The sequence below is a fragment of the Polypterus senegalus genome, chromosome 10 (genome assembly GCF_016835505.1).
Source record: "Polypterus senegalus isolate Bchr_013 chromosome 10, ASM1683550v1, whole genome shotgun sequence".
NCBI lineage: Eukaryota > Metazoa > Chordata > Cladistia > Polypteriformes > Polypteridae > Polypterus > Polypterus senegalus.
Genome location: NC_053163.1, coordinates 59918819 through 59938202, shown reverse-complemented (window position 1 = coordinate 59938202; position 19384 = coordinate 59918819).

Below are 19384 nucleotides of genomic sequence, written 5' to 3'. Positions count from 1 at the left end.
TTGAATGCCCACTTCTCTGCCCCACAAAGTGCTCTATTACGGAGATTTATTTTCAGACAGCGCCGTCAGCTTCCTGGGGAGACGGTGCATCAGTATGTCGCAAACTTAAGAGGCCTAGCTAGCTCATGCAAGTTCGGGGCATTACAAGAGGAAATGATCCGCAACCAGCTAATCGAATGCACCAGCAATGATAAAGTTCGCGAAAGACTTTTGCTTGAAAGGGATGATTTGACATTACCAAATGCAGTCGCAATAGCATTCAGCGTGGAATCTGCAGCTGTTTGTGCGGCTGAGCTTTCGAAACGCTTTGCTTCTGCCTTCCCATCAGACAGTTACGCGCAGCACTTGCAGACGGACGATTCCGCAGCATCCGAAGTCAACGCAACAGACCGAGAACAGACAGTGCAGTTTGTGCAGCGCAGGCGTTCAAGACAATTTCAGCAGCACTGTGGAAACTGTGGATCACGATCACACGCGACCAGAGCTCAAAGCTGCCCAGCACGCGGTCAGACCTGTCGTAGCTGTGGTAAACAGAACCACTTTGCTAAGGTATGTCGTTCTTCTCCAATCAGTGCGCACGGACAGACTGCAACTATAATTCACAATGTGATTTCAGGACCAGCAGCTTTCAAGTCATGCACAGTTAGTTTAAATGGTGTGAACATTTCCCTCTTGTTGGACACTGGTGCTACAATGTCCCTCTTAAATATACACACATATAAACAGTTTTTCAGTTCTATGGCCTTGTCTTCACCTACCACTACTGCCAATGGTTATGGGGACTCTCAGATCTCCCTGATGGGTTCAGTCTACCTCACTGTTCAGTATGGCAAAGATGTTCTGCCTAATGTTTGTTTTCATGTTACAAAAAAAGGGGCAAATCTGATGGGGCTAGATCTGTTTCTTGCCCTGGGATTTTCTGTCTTAGATAAAAGTGGCATGCAAATCTTACAGGTAACCTCACTACAACAACAAAAATGGCCTGGACTCTTTACAGGTTTGGGTTGCGTCACTGCCTACACTCACAAGCCTTTACTCAACCCCACTGTCACACCAGTTATACAGCCTTTACGACGTATCCCGCTGGCCTTTCGAGATGAGGTGTCCACTGAGCTGCGGCAGCTACTAGCAGCTGGCATCATTGAACCAGTCAACGCCTCCCCATGGGTCTCCAACATAGTAGTAGCTAAGAAGAAGTCTGGTGGCTTGCGCATCTGCGTCGATCTTCGGGCAGTAAATAAGGCAATAATTCCAGACAAATATCCACTTCCCACTTCAGAAGAACTCACAGCACAGTTATATGGTTCTATCTTATTTTCTAAATTGGATCTTAGGCAAGGCTATTTGCAAGTGCCCCTCCACCCCAGCAGTAGAGACCTCACAGCTTTTGTAACACATGATGGCATGTTTCGTTATACAAGAGTACCATTTGGGTTATGTTCAGCACCAAGCAGCTTTCAAAAAGTCATGTCCTCAGTGTTTGCTGGCATCCCTGGAGTGGTCATACACTTGGATTTCTTTGCTGTTGGTGGAAGGGGGGAGAAATGTTATATATCTGCACTGTGATATTAATTGCAGGGTTCGATTATGCAGCCATGTGCGGTAGGTCTGTTGTTTGGTGAGATGAGCTTGATTACTTTGGTCTGGGTAAAAGAGGAAGGAGAGCAAACAATAAAAAGGTTTTGAAGTTGTTGCACTTACCAGCTGTCAGCGTCTCTCTTTCCTAGACATAAAATACACATTCTGTTTAACCACTCATTGTGGAACAGCGGGTCCATGGATGGGAAAGTAGTGGCCAGTTTTTAAATAAATGATTGGCCAGTGTGATCTCTGTGAGTGTGTCTGCTCATGCAGCTATGGGAGGCTGGTGAGGTAACTGGGGCGAGATGTACCTGTGCGTTAGGGTGCAGTCAGTCTCAATTGCTTCATCAGCTTCCTGTTCTGCACAATTGAGGTGTTGCGCCCACATAAACATATAAGGGGGAGCTGGCACCATGATTGGCAGTAAAAGAAGACTGTTCAGGATGAGAAACAAAGGAAAACAGATTAGAAGAAAGAGAAAAGAAAGGAGGTAAAATAAAAGGATTGAGAGAAAAGTAGGAGATGGGAAGAACCTGTGTGAGAGCGCGAGAGAGAGGGCAGGCCGCTGGAAGGATGTCCCAAAGGGAGACATCCAGCTGAGTGATCAAGGAGCTGGAGTGACTGAAGTACTGCTCAGATGTAGCAAATTCATGTAAGGCAAGGAGAAAGGCAGTTTGATCAACAGGGGTATCGGAAGGCTCAATGAGGTGTTCCGTGGGTGGAGCCATGGACTGCAGGGGCGCAAGCCTGGCAGTGGGAGTATGAGGCTTGGTATGGTGCCCTGCCGGAGCCACAGATGGCAGCAGGGGCCTGAGCCTAGGAGCAGCACAGAAGATTGACTAAATTGCTGGTTAGGTGCCCCCTTGGCTTCAATGACCTGTTTGGGGCAAAGTCAAGGAGTCTTTGTGTTTATCGGTTTGCACAGAGATTTTTAACCTTGCTTTAATGGATTATTTATTTGAATGTTAACCTCCATAATTCACTTGTTCTATTGGATTGTTTATTTATGGACTTTTGAGCACTGCACTGTTTTGGACACTTTGGTTTTTGGATCATTTTTAATAAAAACACTGGCACTATTCCACCTACCCCCTTGCTATGTTTGTGTGTTGTGTGCTCATCTGCTGACTAATCCCTTGGTTATGTTACAGATGGTGGTGGGTTCTAGAGGCTCCCTAGAGCAACTAGGAGAGTGGAGCAGACCTGTACTGTCACACTCATGCACTTGTAATCTGGGCAGAATATGATTTGCCATTTTGGTTTGTTGGAAAATGCAGAAGTGACCCTGTAAAAGACAGTGTCTGGATGGCAGTATATGTTACTCAAAAATTTGTACATCTTACTGTATTATTGGTGCCATTACAGATATGCATTTCACCCATGCCATGGCTACTGGCACACCCCCATACCTGATGCTGATAACAGCTATGTTGGTGCTGTTCCAGTTTGGCCCAGAGAACATGGCTGTTTCTTTCAAAATTGTTTGAAATGTTGACAAAAAACAGTTCCACTGTATTTCTTTCCATCAAAGGTGAGACTGAGCCCAGAGAAGTCAGCGTCACTTCTGGACAGTGTTGATGTATGGCTTTTGCCTTGCATAGTAATCTTTTAAATAAGTATCTCCAAGCCCATGTCATGATATCCATTACAGATGCATAGTGGTTTTTGAGACCGTAACTTCTAAAGGATCAGAGACCATGCATATTCAGAACTGGCTTTCAGCTTTGCCTTTTATGCACCGAGATGTAAGCAGATTCCTTGACTCTTTTCATTATATTGTGAACTGTACAGGATGAAATTCCCAAAAGCCAACAGATTTGTATTAGGAGAACTTGTTCTCAAAGGGCTGGATTATTCACTGACACTTGCTCTTGAAGTACTAGGCCTTTTTTGGAACATCATATATATATATACATATATATATTGTCATGCTTGGGTCACAGATTTGCACAGAGACACAGGAGGTCGTAGAAAAAAAGAAGGATTTTTATTCAAACACATGAGCTTAAACGTGCTCCATGACAAGTAAGAGATGACAGTTCCGCTAGGAGCAGAGAGAGATAAAAGCAAACAATCAATTTTCCAAAACTGACAGTTGCTGCGCAAGGCTTATAAGTCGGCGGAGTACCGCGCGAGGCTTGTATTACGCGTTATAGTGCAAGGATAAGGAGCAATGTGAGGGTAGTCAGTGTTTCAGGGTTTGTGGTTTTCCCAGGGGCGTTTGTCTCTATTTGAGGTGTGATCAGCCCTCCGGCTCACACCCTCCCCCTCAGCTTTATTCACATTCCTGTGAATCAAGCGACTCTCTGTACCAGGTTCATTTAGTCGTGATAATACGTCTGCGTTGACGTGTTCAGAACCTGGTCGGTGCTTTACTGTGAAACTATAAGGTTGTAAACCCAAAAACCATCTCATTAGACGAGAGTTTGTATCTTTCTGTCGGTACAACCACTGAAGTGGAGCATGATCAGTTACCAAAGTGAAGTTTCGTCCCCACAAGTAATAACGAAGCGCTTCCACATCCCACCTAATTGCCAAGCATTCTTTCTCAATTGTAGAATAATAGGATGTTCTTCTTCATCAAAAATTTGTGACAGGACTGCGCCCACACCAAATGCAACGAAATTAGTCTATCTGCAAAGCTTCGTCCTTGAGCTGTATATATATATACTAATAAAAGGCAAAGCCCTCACTCACTCACTCACTCACTCACTCACTCACTCACTCACTGACTCACTGACTCATCACTAATTCTCCAACGTCCCGTGTAAGTAGAAGGCTGAAATTTGGCAGGCTCATTCCTTACAGCTTACTTATAAAAGTTGGGCAGGTTTCATTTCGAAATTCTACGCCTAATGGTCATAACTGGAAGGTATTTTTCTCCATTAACTGTAATGGAGTTGAGCTGGAATGACGTGGGGGGGGAGGAGTTTCGTGTGACATCTCGTGTGTGTAATCACGTGAACTGACTGTCAACGCAGTGCGTAGAAAACCAGGAAGACCTCCAAAAAGCGCTTAAGAAAACATGCATTATATAATTGAGAAGGCAGCGAAACAATAAGAAGCGAGCGAGTGACATATACTACCATATTCATGAGTGCTGCTACCTCGGAAAGAAAGCAAAGTGTAAACCTAAACTTTAAATTAAGTTCATAGACAGGCTACCGCTGGCGTTTCACATGCCCACAGGTAATGCGGGATACAAGTTTAATGAGAGGATGCAGGATATAAACGAGAGTTTTAATCACTTTGTAACTAAGTTAAAATTGTAGGTGAAGGGGTGTGCTTATGCAAATTCCGAGAGACTGTGTTTGTGGGGGATTGACAGTTAAGGCGGGTGGGGAGTCACGTCATCATCTCCCCTCCCATTCATCTCATTTCGCTCTGAGCTGAGCTCCGCGGCTAACGCCGTCTTCCGAAGCAACTTCGTCAGACTGCCACCAAATACTCACAGAAAAATCCACAAGTTAATACACACGCTGTCTCTAGAGTTTCTCCACACTGAATCCTCCAGGCACTACTTACAAAAGGTCACATTGACAATCGTGTTACGTTATTTTAAAAATCTTTCCTTTTCTTAGCACAAGCACAGCTGAGAAGCTTCGATGCATGTGCTCCATAACGCGTTAAAAAAATAATGCATTTAATCACACTTTGCATTACAAGCAAAGAGGAGCTTTTGTCAATGCATGATTTCCTGGTACACCGATTACATTGATCAGCGCATCCCGATTCATTTTACCCTCGCACCACCTTAGTTTGAGAAGAAGTATGAAAAATATGAGGTTAACACAGAAAACAGATCACCAATTCAAGCTTTATGAATAATCGATTCGCCATCAATAATTGTTTTGGTAAAGCCATCCTCCTTCCATTTTATAATTTTTCCGCCACTAGCCATGATTAAATGAACGGTAAAAAAGTAAGAGCAAAGCGAGGGTGACTTATTTAGGCAGGCATATATATGACAGCAACACTCATGACAATGTCAATCATGTTACGTTATTATTAAAATGTTTCCTTTTCTTTTTCATTACTTCTTTAACACACTACTTCTCCGCTGCGAGGCGCGGGTATTTTGCTATATATATATATTAATGACGTCCAAAGAGTGCTGAGACTTTTGATATCCTGAACGTGTCTGCAAAAACTGGGGTCTCCTGCCCAGCAAAAGTCGAGCAGCCAGCGCGCGTGCATAGCTGTGCCGGCCTTTGAGGCGCTGACTGCGCTTCTGCCTTAAGTCAAAGTGAGCACTTTTAATTTTTTTCATCCTCCCCCTGCACTATAGCCCAGACAAGTGCAAACACGGGACCCCTTTACTACACTACGGCAAAATAATATTAAGGCGATTCACACTTTCTTTTGCACGTATACGATTATGAGGTCCTCAGCTCGGATTATGAAGACACGCACAGGAGTGGAGGACTGACAGTGCCATCACAGCCGATTACAGTCTACACAAGACCCACCGCGACTGTCCCCAAAAGGCGCTCATATCGTCAGTGAAGACATGTCTCTATACTATATAAAAGAAAAAGGCAACTTTCCTTTCTTTACACCTTTTTTCCTTTTATCTCAAACCAAAGCCTTTCTCTCTTAACACTGCAGAGGACACAAAACTAATTTTCTTTAAATGCCGGTAAGGCACATTACCAGAGGCACAAATTTGAACGTTCACATAGAAAATGTAATTTCAATGTACCTGTACTTCTTAAAACGTTAATGTTTTACTGTTTAATAACTTATAGACTATAATTTATTATTTTTCCCTTGCACTCAATGACCAAACCTATACACACACATATAGACACATACAAACATACACACAAGTATATGTATGTGTATATATATACACACACACACACACACACATACATACATAAATACATACATACACACATATATATAATTTGTGTGTGTGTATGTATGTATGTGTGTGTGTATATATGATGTAGATAGGTATGTATGTATATATATGTGTGTATATGTAGATATGTATATAGATATGTAGATATGAAGATATGTATGTGTATATATATGTATATATATATATGTATGTATGTATGTATGTATGTGTGTGTGTGTTTGTGTATATATATGACAGCAGCAATCCAAGCTGTGAGAAAACAGTAAAAAGGAGGCGTGTCAGACGTTGTGGTACATTTTCTGATGCAGCTACCGAAAACAACTTGACGCTGCGCCAAATACACAAAACAATTACTTTGACAATCATGTTACATTATTTTTAAAATGTTTCCTTTTCTTTTCATAACTTCTTTAACACATGACATCGCTGAAGCCTTGGGTATTTTGCTATATATATATATATCACAGCGACACTCATAACAGTGACAAAACAATTACATTGACAATCATGTTACGTTATTTTCAAAATGTTTCCTTTTCTTTCTCTTTCCTTCTTTAACACACTACTTCTCCGCTGCCAAGCGCGAGTAGATATATATATAGATAGATATGAGAACAACATATATATATATATATATATAGATAGATAGATATGAGAACAACACTCATATCAATGACAAAACAATTACATTAACAACCATGTTACGTTATTTTAAAAATTTTTCCTTTTCTTTTCGTACCTTCTTTAACACACTACTTCTCGCTGCGAAGCGCGGGTATTCTGCTAGTACACTAATAAAAGGCAAAGCCCTCACTGACTGACTGACTCACTCACTCACTGACTCATCACTAATTCTCCAACTTCCCATGTAGGTAGAAGGCTATAATTTGGCAGGCTTATTCCTTACAGCTTACTTACAAAAGTTAAGCATGTTTTATTTCGAAATTCTACGCGCAACGGTCGTAACGGTCATAACGGTCGATAACGGTCGACAACGTCCATCATGTTGAACTTTCTTATTTATGGCCCCATCTTCACGAAATTTGGTAGGTGGCTTCCCTGCGCTAACCAAAACCAATGTACGTACTTATTTCGGTGGTATGATGCCACTGTCGGCCGCCATATTGAATTTTCCAAACGTCACTAATTCTCCAACTTCCCGTGTAGGTAGAAGGCTGAAATTTCGCAAAAGTTTTTTTTTTACAAAAGTTAAGCAGGTTTCATTTTGAAATTCTATGCATAACGGGCATAACGGTCAACAACGTCCACCATGTTGAACTTTCTTATTCATGGCCCCATCTTCATGAAATTTGGTAGGCGGCTTCCCTGCGCTAACTGAAACCAATGTACATACTTATTTCGGTGGTATGACGCCACTGTCAGCCGCCATATTGAACTTTCCAACGTCACTAATTTTCTAGCTTCCCGTGTAGGTAGAAGGCTGACACCATCTTCGCGAAATTTGGTAGGTGGCTTCCCTGCGCTAACCAAAATCGATGTACGTACTTATTTCAGTGGTATGACGCCACTGTCAGCCGCCATATTGAACTTTCCAATGTCACTAACTCTCCAACTTCCCATGTAGGTAGAAGGCTGAAATTTGGCAGGCTCATTCCTTACAGCTTACTTACAAAAATTAAGCAGGTTTCATTTCGAAATTCTACGCGTAACGGTCATAACGGTCAACAAAGTCCGCCATTTTGAACTTTCTTATTCATGGCCCTATCTTCACAAAATTTGGTAGGCGGCTTCCCTGCGCTAACCGAAACCAATGTACAGTGAACCCTCGTTTATAACGGTTAATCCGTTCCAGACTCTACCGTGATAAATGAATTTTCGCGAAGTAAGATTCTTTATTTATAAATCGAATATTTTCGCATTTAGAGTATAGAAAACCTGTTTACGACCTTGTAAATACGTTTTTTAACATTATTAGAGCCCTCTAGACATGAAATAACACCATTTAGTCACCATTACACTCGTATTACCCAATATATTAGACAAAATAAGAGAAAATAAGACATATTAGACGTTACAAATGTCATATTACTAGGCGCTCGCCTTTTAAGGCTAATCGACTTTTATCCTCAATTTTTGTGCGCTCCGTGTGTACATCAGGCATGTAAGTGTAGGGAATGAGAACATCAAAGTGCCCATTCCTAAGTTTTTTTTATCCCCTCAAGTGCCTGTCCAAAGTCGTACAATGTCAGCCCGAATCTGTACCGCTAAAAACGGAGTTTCATGCACTAAATAAGCTATAAATGATAATAAGCAAGCACCATCTCCTCTGATATTTACTACGTGGTGAGGCATTTGTACTCCATCAACATTAATTATTTCCAGAGACATAATTTTGTCTATTTTTCCAGCGCATCGCGCACAAAAGCAAGGTAACGATGAGAGCACCAGAACTTTGCTCACATCGCGGCGCTTCGTACCTCAAGCCGCAAGTAGTAAGTCTGTAATAAGCGGAATACCGCTTCGCTTTGCACTCACGGGACGGAAGGACAATCCCGAACGCTTTTATATAGTAGATTATTGTACTGTACATTTAATTGCACACAACCACTAACCTATGAAGGCACGACCTCAGTAGGAGAGTCTTCAGAGGTGGTGCAGTATCTTCAGCAGGTGCGTTGTTGTCTTCGGTGAAGAAGTACTAGGAGTAGGCAGTGGGTGTCTGGGTGCGCGGCTGAAGAACATCTTGATAGGCAGTTGCTGGCGCTGTCTTTTCATATGCGTGAGGAGGCTTTTGTAGGGTATTGCCATCTTTAATCATATCCAAGAGTTTCACCTTCTCCTGGATAGCAAGCATCTTCCTCCGGAGCTTAATTTTATTGTCAGAAGGCTTAGAAAAAGCAGCACGTTTAGGAGCCATCGTAGGGCTTAGATAAAAGTTCTCAGAAAGCACATGCGTAGTCACGTAAGTGTGTATGAGAAAAAAATCGCGATAGAGTGAAGCTGGGAAAGTCGAAGCGTGATATAGCAAGGGATCACTGTACGTACTTATTTCGATGGTATTACGCCACTGTCAGCCGCCATATTGAACTTTCCAACGTCACTAATTCTCCAACTTCCCGTGTAGGTAGAAGGCTGAAATTTGGCAAGCTCATTCCTTACAGCTTACTTACAAAACTTAAGCAGGTTTCATTTCAAAATTCTGCGCGTAACGGTCATAACGGTCAACAATGTCCGCCATGTTGAACTTTCTTATTCATGGCCCCATCTTCACGAAATTTGGTAGGCGGCTTCCCTGTGCTAACCGAAACCAATGTATATATTTATTTTGGTGGTATGACGCCACTGTCAGCCGCCATATTGAACTTTCCAACGTCACTAATTCTCCAACTTCCCGTGTAGGTAGAAGGCTGAAATTTGGTACTTATTTCGGTGGTATGATGCCACTGTCGGCTGCCATATTGAAATTTTCAACGGTCTTTGTTACTTATGGGCCCATCTTCAAGAAACTTGGTACGCGGGTTCCAAACGCTAACTGAATCCTACTTACGCATATATATCGTCCATAGCCTGCAGCTTGGTCACCGTGTGAGGCGCCGTTGGGTCCCCCATCCCAACGCCTCCCACGTTGTTGGCTGCCTGCTTATATAAGGCTGTCTGTCGCTCCAGTCTCTACATTCTCTTCCTTGCTTCACCACAGGATTCACGTCTCCCTGCTGATAACTACAGCCTTTTTATTTAATCCACGGCTTCTCCGCTGTTTTATTGTTCGTTTATTACGATTATAGTTATTGTGTAGGTATTTTAGACTTACTTTACATTGTTCAGGTACCCATTTCCTTTATCATTCCAACCGTACCCCCATTAAAATGTCTATCGATGTGATCACCATCGATCAAAGAACTGTCACTTACCGAGTGATTTCCATGCCCGGAGATGGCACCTACCTTTTCCATTCTCTTTGTTACATGTCGCATGGCCATATCAGGCTCACTCTTGATATCCGGAGGAACATTGTATCTTATGTATTGAATGACTGGGACAGGTTCAAGGTGTGGACTGATGACAGTACAGGAGATAATTATACTACACAGGAGCACTAGAAGAGTGAAATGCTTAAGCCCTTCACCTATGCATCTGCATGTGAGTTGATGGCTGCTGCTGAATTTTTCGGTTGTCGCTTTCAGGTGTACCAAAATGGCCAAATATTTTACACCTTTTCACAGCCGCCAATGCCTCTTAAAGATCTTAGATTGACAGGTGATGATTTTCAGTAGTGGACACTTTGATGTTTATGAATGTTTAAACTCTCAAAAGCTGGATGTAAAGCTATCGAAACCGGTTGTATACTTACAACGCTTGACAGATGCCGAATGTCTCTTCAACACAAGTCCCACAAATACTGTCGTAATTGAAACAAACCATGAAACTCAAACCGATTATGACAGCAGCAATCCAAGCTGTGAGATTTGAAACAAGATTACTGTTCACATGGCCAACTGTATGCGTTGCATGCTCAAGAGTAAGCTCAGCGCACAGCTTGGTCATATTACAACCGGAGGGCCGAACTCACAATGTGGTATACAAAGAGATCCTTAACAAATAATTATTGGTATATTTTCCCTCATTTTAAAGAGGTTTAATTTTCTTCTTAATAAAAATTTTAAGGCAGTACTTTGCAGCTGCGAAGCGCAGGTATTTTGCTAGTATATATATATATATATATATATATATATATATATGTGTGTGTGTGTGTGTGACCTCCAGGGGGTGCCACTAAGCCCCAAACCCCGGACACAACCACACCAAGAAAGTCCCGGTTGCAAATAAATATTTTTTTATTCACAAATACCACTTTCACAGTACAAACCACAATCTTCAATTCACAATAGCTCCTTCACCTCCTTCAAGTGAGCTTCACCCTCTGCCTCCCAACTTTGACTGACTTGGATGAGGTCAAGCAACTTCTTTTATGTTGGATCCAGGAGTACTTCTGGTGCCATAGCACAGAATGGTGGAAACACTTCCAGGTCACATGAGAACCCTCTGGCAGCATCTAAGAATTTTGACAGGGTAGTCCCCCAGGAATCCCATCGATACCTGTGGGTGTCCATACTGGGTACACACCTGGGGAACAACAACAACAACACCATTTATTTATATAGCACATTTTCATACAAATGATGTTGCTCAAAGTGCTTTGCAAGATAAAGAAAGAAAAGTTTATACAAAATAAAAATATAAAAAGAAGATTAGATAATACTAAATAACAAAGAATAAAGTAAAGTCTGGGAGGACAGAAAAAACAAAAAAAAAACTCCAGAGGGTTGGAGAAAAAAACTAAATCTGCAGGGGTTCCAAGGCCACAAGACTGCCCAGCCCCCTCTAGGCATTCTACCTAACATAAATTATCTCAATCAGTCCTCATGGTTTGCAGGCTTCACTTGGAAGAATTAGATGGTGATGGTCATGTGGACAGTTGTCCTTCAATTCATCAATGTAGGGACAGCATGGTGCCGTGATTAGGTCGTGGTGGTATAGATTGCCACCACACGAAATCAGAAAAGGAACAGCAGAGAAAGTAGGGATTAGTACAGATTGTAGAGCATTGATAAAAATGATAATTAAAATTTTGGAGGTAATGAAGGTAGTTGACAGAGTACTTGAGAAAAGAATCATGGATCGAGTGAAAATTAGCATAATGCAGTTTGGTTTCTGAGATAGTTAGGTATGGAGTAATGGTTAGTATCTTTGGTGGTGTCAATGTCTAAGGAAGCACAAACAGTGGTAAGGACAGCAGGTAGACATTGTGCTAGTTTAGAGGTGAATCTAAGATTACATTAGGGATTCTTTGTGACTCCATTGTTCCTCAATATAGCAATAGAAGCAATGTGTGAAGGATTGCCATGAGAATTCTTGTATGCCAATGAACTAGCACTGATGGAAAAACTGAAATGGAATTGTAAGAAAAATATACTGAATTGGAATGCTAATTTGGAAGCAACATGCCCTAAGGTAAACATAGGAAAGACCAAAATGTTGCTTGAGGGTATATAGGGAGGAATCATGGAAGTGGTGGATGCATGTGCAGTATGTGTGTTAAAAATCCAGTGCACAGGTTGTCAGTAGTGGGTGCATAAAAGCTGAAATGGTGTGAAAGGTTGTCTTCAGATAGCAAGTGCAACCTTTGTTTGTAGAAACCTCTGTAGATGTGCAGAGTGCTGATGTAGTTAGTGTAAATTAAGATGCCAGTAATGGAGATGTTTTTGAAAAATTAGACACTTTCTACTGCATATGTGACATGTTCAGTGCAGAAGGAGGTACGGACACATCATCATTAACATTGCACAACCACAGATTGATGAAGAGAATATGAAATTAGATCTGGGAGGTATCCCCCATTTTGATTACTAAAAGAGTCTGTGGCATCGAAAGTGAAAGTTTGTGAGGAGTAATGATGAGCGAACCCCTCTGAATTTTCTTTGCTAGTTTTGTGCAGCACTGTTCAGTGGTTGAGGTGGGAAGTGTTTCTGAAATGGTATTGTTTTTCCTCATATCCTTGTGACACAGCATCAGGTCAGCAGCAATCTAACAGTAGGCATTTGTGAAAGCTCTGTGCATGACTGCTACAGCTTTGTGATGTCACCTTCACCTGGCAGAGCATCATGGGACATTTAGAAAAATATGTTCACCGTGAATTTCCACTAAAATATTCTCCAAACAAGATAACTGGTGAACACAGCATGTTTGCTGTGAAAAGCACTATTGTGATTTTCACTGATCAACTATAGTGAGGTGTATGTTCTAAGGGAGTAAGACATGGCTGATGAAGGCTTAATGTGAAGTAATGAAAAGAACAGAGATGAATATGATCAGGTAGATGTGTGGAGTGTCACAGAGCGAGAGGAAGAAACAGACTTGGCATTGACACACTAGGTGTTGTACTAAGGAGAAAGGTGGTTTGTGAATGTGGAGCAAAAGTTAGAGGATGAAAGTATGAAGAGTTTCACCGATATGGAGATAGAGAGGACAAGACACAGAGGTTAGCTGAATAACATGTGGTGTCTGATAATATGAAAAAACCCCAAAGGATTGACAATGGTCTGATCTTGCCTGCTAAGGGCAACTGGGCACAATCATTTCGAAGCCACTGCCAGTCAACACAAACAGTTGTCAGAATCTTTTACTTCTTCTGATTGCTTTAAATCATTTGTGTTTACTCAATACATGAGTCCAAATACTAATTTATTTCTTGGTCGATAGATCTTCAAAGACTGATGCTACTGGAGGCCATACCCAGGGCCCCAGTAATCACTTAATTGATTACTGAGAGTGGAAGTAAAAGATTTGTTGGGCCATCGGCTAACCCAGATAAACCTGGAAAACTGTTTTTAACACCAGTTATGAAGATAATGAACTTAACACAGAGGAGGAAGCCACTATTTTAGATTATCCAATTTCATTACTTGAGCTGAAGGAGGCACTTGATTCAATGAATCCTTATAAATTACCAAGTCATGATGGTTTACTTCTTGAGTCTTTTATGTTGCTCTCTGCCGGAACCCAAATGGTTTAGTTTAGTGCACGAATGGAAGGAATTAGGGGCAGATGTTTTAGAAAGAATCTTGGTGGGTTTAGCCTTTACAGCCCAGGATTTCACTGCTATTCAGTACAAATTTAAGAGGTTCTCCCCAAACATGTATTCTCATTTGACAATGATATCTGGCCCCATAAAACTAGATTAGGAATAGATGATTGTGGTTTTAAATATTATGATATAACTAGCAGAAATGCTTGAGAGAGCAATTTCTTTTAAACATCACGGAAATATCTGTCAAATGTGGAAAGATAAGCTTTGTCAATAAAATAAAAAGGCTGTACTTCCAATACCATTCAAAATGAATTTGAAACTACTAAGACTGGGAAAATTAGCCACATACATACAAGAGACCAAGTGAGCATTTACTACACAATTTCAAGAAATACTTTTCAGTGGTCACTTCATTTATCCAACCATGAAAGCTTCCTTACGGTAATGGTCATTAGGAGTTGAAACCTTTCCTTCCAGCAACTTGTATAAAGTAGACATTTTCCTTCAGAGTAATGCAAGTTTAATTACTTTAAAAATATGGTTATACTGTCTTTTTATGTGATATGTCAGTATGTTTCATTATGTGTAGTTGATAAAATATATTGAAAGAAAATATGTCAATACACTATGGCTTACTTTTCTAGAACCATTATTACAGAATAAAGTGACTTTTAGATATCCATTCATATGTACTATGTATTTCATAGGTGGAAGAGCTGGGAAGGGTTAACAATCTCATGAATGCTGTTTAGACTTTTTAAACAGAAGCAAACTAAAAATTTGTACTGCAGAAGGCTCTCTCTCTCTCTCTCATTTCTCCTAGGGCACGAAGCAGAAAATGGCCGACAGTGGGGTAACTCGCGTTGAAATCGTAATTGAGGAACTCCAAGCACTTGATGAAAAGATTCAGAAACTCCTGTCCCGACGGAAATACCTGAGAAATCTGAAGGCCCGGCTGTTGGATAAACCGTCCTTGCCATCTGGAACCGGCGAAACATCAACCCCGCGTTGTGCCGACCTCACCCCCCGTCTCGTAGGAGCGACGCCGCTGCTGACCTCGGTGGATTTCAGCTATGCAGGCGGGGGTTCAAGGCCAGAGCACCTCCATCGGCACAGGCGAGCATTTTATCTCAGAACCGGTTTGACCCTCTCCGCGTCCCCATTTCGCCTTCAGCACCTGGTGATGTATTAGTGGTAGGTGATTCCATCGTTAGAAACCTTAATGTCGCATGCCCTAATGCAAAATCGTTTGTTTCTTGTTTTCCCGGTGCTCGTGTCCGAGATGTAATGAAATGTGCGCCAGCAGTCTACGAAACACAAGGAGAGGGCAGTTGGATCAATCGTCTTGCATGCCGGCGTAAACGATATAAGGCACCGACAATCAGAAATCCTGAAGGCTGACTTCGCAGCTTGATTAAAGACACGAAGGAGAGGACCCCATCGGCAAAGATCTTCGTTTCGGGTCCACTACCTCTCGTCAGATGATCCAACAAGTACTACAGTCGTCTGCTAGGGTTGAACAACTGGCTACAGGGTTTCTGCAAGAAGAAGGATGTCGGTTTCATCAACAATTGGAATCTCTTTTGGAAAGGCGCGTCTCTTCAAGCGTGATGGCCTGCATCCGAACAGTTTCGGCGCCCGGGTCCTCTCCGAAAACATATCAAGGTAATTCGTTTTTCTTGACTATCTATCTCTGCTCTTAACCCCTTCCGAAATAATACTGCTGTGCCAGGACATGATGAATGTTTAATAGAGTCTTCCGTTAAAGTTCACACCATTAATACTGTAATAAGCAATCTCAATGCACGTAGAAAACCTAGGAAATACGGCATAAACTCCAATAATCTAATTAAAATCACTATTTTAGAGGAACAATGTATTAAAACTATAAAACAGATCACAGATTAAACAAAAATATACACAGAGCGGCTAATAATAATAATTTAGTTCCTATTCCAAATAACAATAACACATAGTACTCATCTCTGCACCTCCGAAACATTAAATATGGCACTATTAAATGTTAGAGCTTTAACTAACAAAACGTTTTTTATCAACGATCTTATTAGTGATAAAAAATAGATCTTATTGCACTAAATGAAACATGGCTGAATTCAGATGCGCGTCAGTTTTAATCGAATCTGCCTCCGGATTACAGTTTTACTCATGCAAACCGCCAGGGAAAAGGGGGCGGATTGGCTAACATTTACTCGAGCGATTAAAATGTAAAGATGTCAGTTTTGGTAAGTTCAAGTCCTTTGAGTATCTCGCCGTTGTTATTCATGGAGATTCTCAAGTTCTAGTACTATCCGTGTATAGACCTCCTAAATATAACGCGCGTTTTTGAGGAATTCTCTGACTTAATGTCAATTTTAATTACTAACTATGACACACTCCTAATAGTTGGCGACTTTAATTTTCATATAGATAATCAGTGTGATCTAAAAGTAAAAGAATTTATGAACCTCCTGGATTCTTTTGATTTGAGACAACTCATAAATCAGCCTACACATAAAGCAGGTCATACATTAGACTTAGTGATTACTAAAGGACTGAAAGTTGATATAAAACAGATCATTGATATTGGTCTATCAGACCATTTTCTTCTACTTTTAATATAGAAATAATGATAAAAACACTCATGAGAAGCATATTGTTAAAAACGCTTCTTTGATTCGCAGCAGCTTTAAAACTTACAAACATTTTAAGCAATCAGTCCGTTTATAGTGCCAGCTATAATAGCGAGGACAATGAAAATAGTAAGGTGGAAAGATTTAATTTTAAAGTGAGAGCTGCTGTTGACATAGTTGCACCTGAAAAGACAGTGAAAAAATCTTCTAGCATTGTATACCATGGAAGACCCAAAGAGTGTCTGATTTAAAGAGAACATGCCGTAGAGCTGAGCGTCAATGGAGGAAGACTAAACTTACTATCCACCACGAAATATTAAAAGTCAAAATAACAGAATACAATAACACTGTCCGTCTTGAGAGACGCTGCTATTTCTCAAGATTATAAATAACAATGCTAGTAATCCCAGAGTCTTATTTTCAACAATTGATCGCCTACTAAACCCAGGTAGCTCAAAGGAATGCCTCCTAAGTGCTTCCAGTGAAACCTGTGAGGCTGTCGCTGTATTTTCAATCAAAAATTAATGATATTAGAAATAACATAGTATATCTCCCCAACACTAAGGATCCCCTAAACCCCAACATCCTGTTATAAACAAATTAAATTCTTTCACTAGGATAGATTTACCTGATTTACAAAAATAATATCTCAATTAAAACCCTCCACCTGCGTCCTTGACCCGATACCAACAAGGTTTTTCAAAGAAGTATCAGGCGTGCTAATTGATAATGTTCTTGACATAGTAAATTCGTCACTAGATACTGGGGTCTTCCCAGACTGTCTTAAGACTGCTGTAGTTAAACCCCTACTTAAGAAACATAATCTTGACCCTCGCTCTTGAAAATTTTAGACCCATCTCTAACCTGCCCTTCTTAAGTAAAGTTCTAGAGAAGGCAGTCATTATGCAGTTAAATGACCACCTAAATAAACATGCTATTCTTGATAAATTTCAGTCAGGTTTTAGAACAAATCACAGCACAGAAACTGCACTCGTTAAAGTAGTAAATGACTTGCGGGTAAATGCAGACAGAGGCCATTTATCTGTTCTCATCCTCTTAGATCTGAGTGCTGCATTTGACACCATTGATCACAACATTCTTAGAAATCGCCTTAGTCAATGGGTGGGCCTCTCTGGCAGTGTCTTAAATTGGTTTGAATCCTACCTGACAGGGAGAAAATATTTTGTTAGTTGTGGGAATTACAACTCAAGACACATGATATCCAATATGGTGTTCCACAAGGCTCTATCCTGGGTCCGCTGTTATTCTCAATCTACATGCTTCCGTTAGGTCAGATTATCTCAGGGCACAACGTGAGCTACCACAGCTATGCTGATGACACACAGCTGTACTTATCAATAGCACCTGATGACCCGATTCTATTGATTCACTAACACAATGTCTGACTAGTATCTCAGAATGGATGAATAGTAATTTTCTCAAGTTAAATAAAGAGAAAACTGAAATTTTAGTGATCAGCAATAATGGATACAATGAGGCTATTAGAAATAAACTGGATACATTAGGATTAAAAGTCAAGACGGAGGTAAAAAGCTTAGGGGTGATTGTTGACTGTAATCTGAATTTTAAATCACATATTAATCAGATCATTAGGACAGCATTTTTCACTTAAGAAACATAAGTAAAGTTAGACCTCTTATATCACTGAAAGATGCTGAGAAATTAGTTCACGCGTTTGTTTTCAGTCGACTAGATTACTGTAACGCACTCCTCTCAGGACTACCCAAAAAGATATAAATCGTTTGCAACTAGTGCAGAATGCAGCTGCTAGAATCCTAACTAGGAAAAGAAAATCCGAACACATCACTCCAGTTTTGATGTCACTACACTGGTTACCTGTGTCATTCAGAATTGACTTTAAAATTCTGCTTATGGTTTATAAAGCCTTAAATAATCTCGCCCCATCTTATATATCGGAATGTCTGACACCTTATATTCCAAATCGTAACCTCAGATCCTCAAATGAGTGTCTCCTTAGAATTCCAAGAACAAAACTTAAAAGAAGTGGTGAGGCGGCCTTCTGCTGTTATGCACCTAAAATCTGGAATAGCCTGCCAATAGGAATTCGCCAGGCTGATACAGTAGAGCACTTTAAAACACTGCTGAAAACACATTACTTTAACATGGCCTTTTATAACTTCATTTTAATCGTAATTTAACTTAATCCTGATACTCTGTATGTTCAATTCATCATAACAACTATTCATGGTGGCTCTAAAATCGGTACTGACCCCTACTCTCTTTTCTGTTTCTTTTTCCGGTTTCTTTGTGGTGGTGGCCTGCGCCACCTCCACCTACTCAAAGCTTCATGATGCTCCAACAATGATGGACGGATTAAAAGGAAGAAGTCTACGTGACCATCATCATCATCAAGCCCGTCCGTGAGAACCCTAAATCCAAAGAGGACTGTTTCATTTATGTTAGGTAGAATGCCCAGAGGGGACTGGGCGGTCTCATGGTCTGGAATCCCTACAGATTTTATTTTTCTCCAGCCGTCTGGAGTTTTTGTTTTTCTGTCCCCTGGCCATTGAACCTTACTCTTATTCGATGTTAATGTTGATTTATTTTTTATAATTATGTCTTTCATTTTTCTATTCTTTAATATGTAAAGCACTTTGAGCTACTGTTTGTATGAAAATGTGCTATATAAATAAATGTTGTTGTATTTATATTACATGCATTAGTGTATTTTCACAATCACATTTTGAAAGCATGTAACATCAATGCATTAAAAAT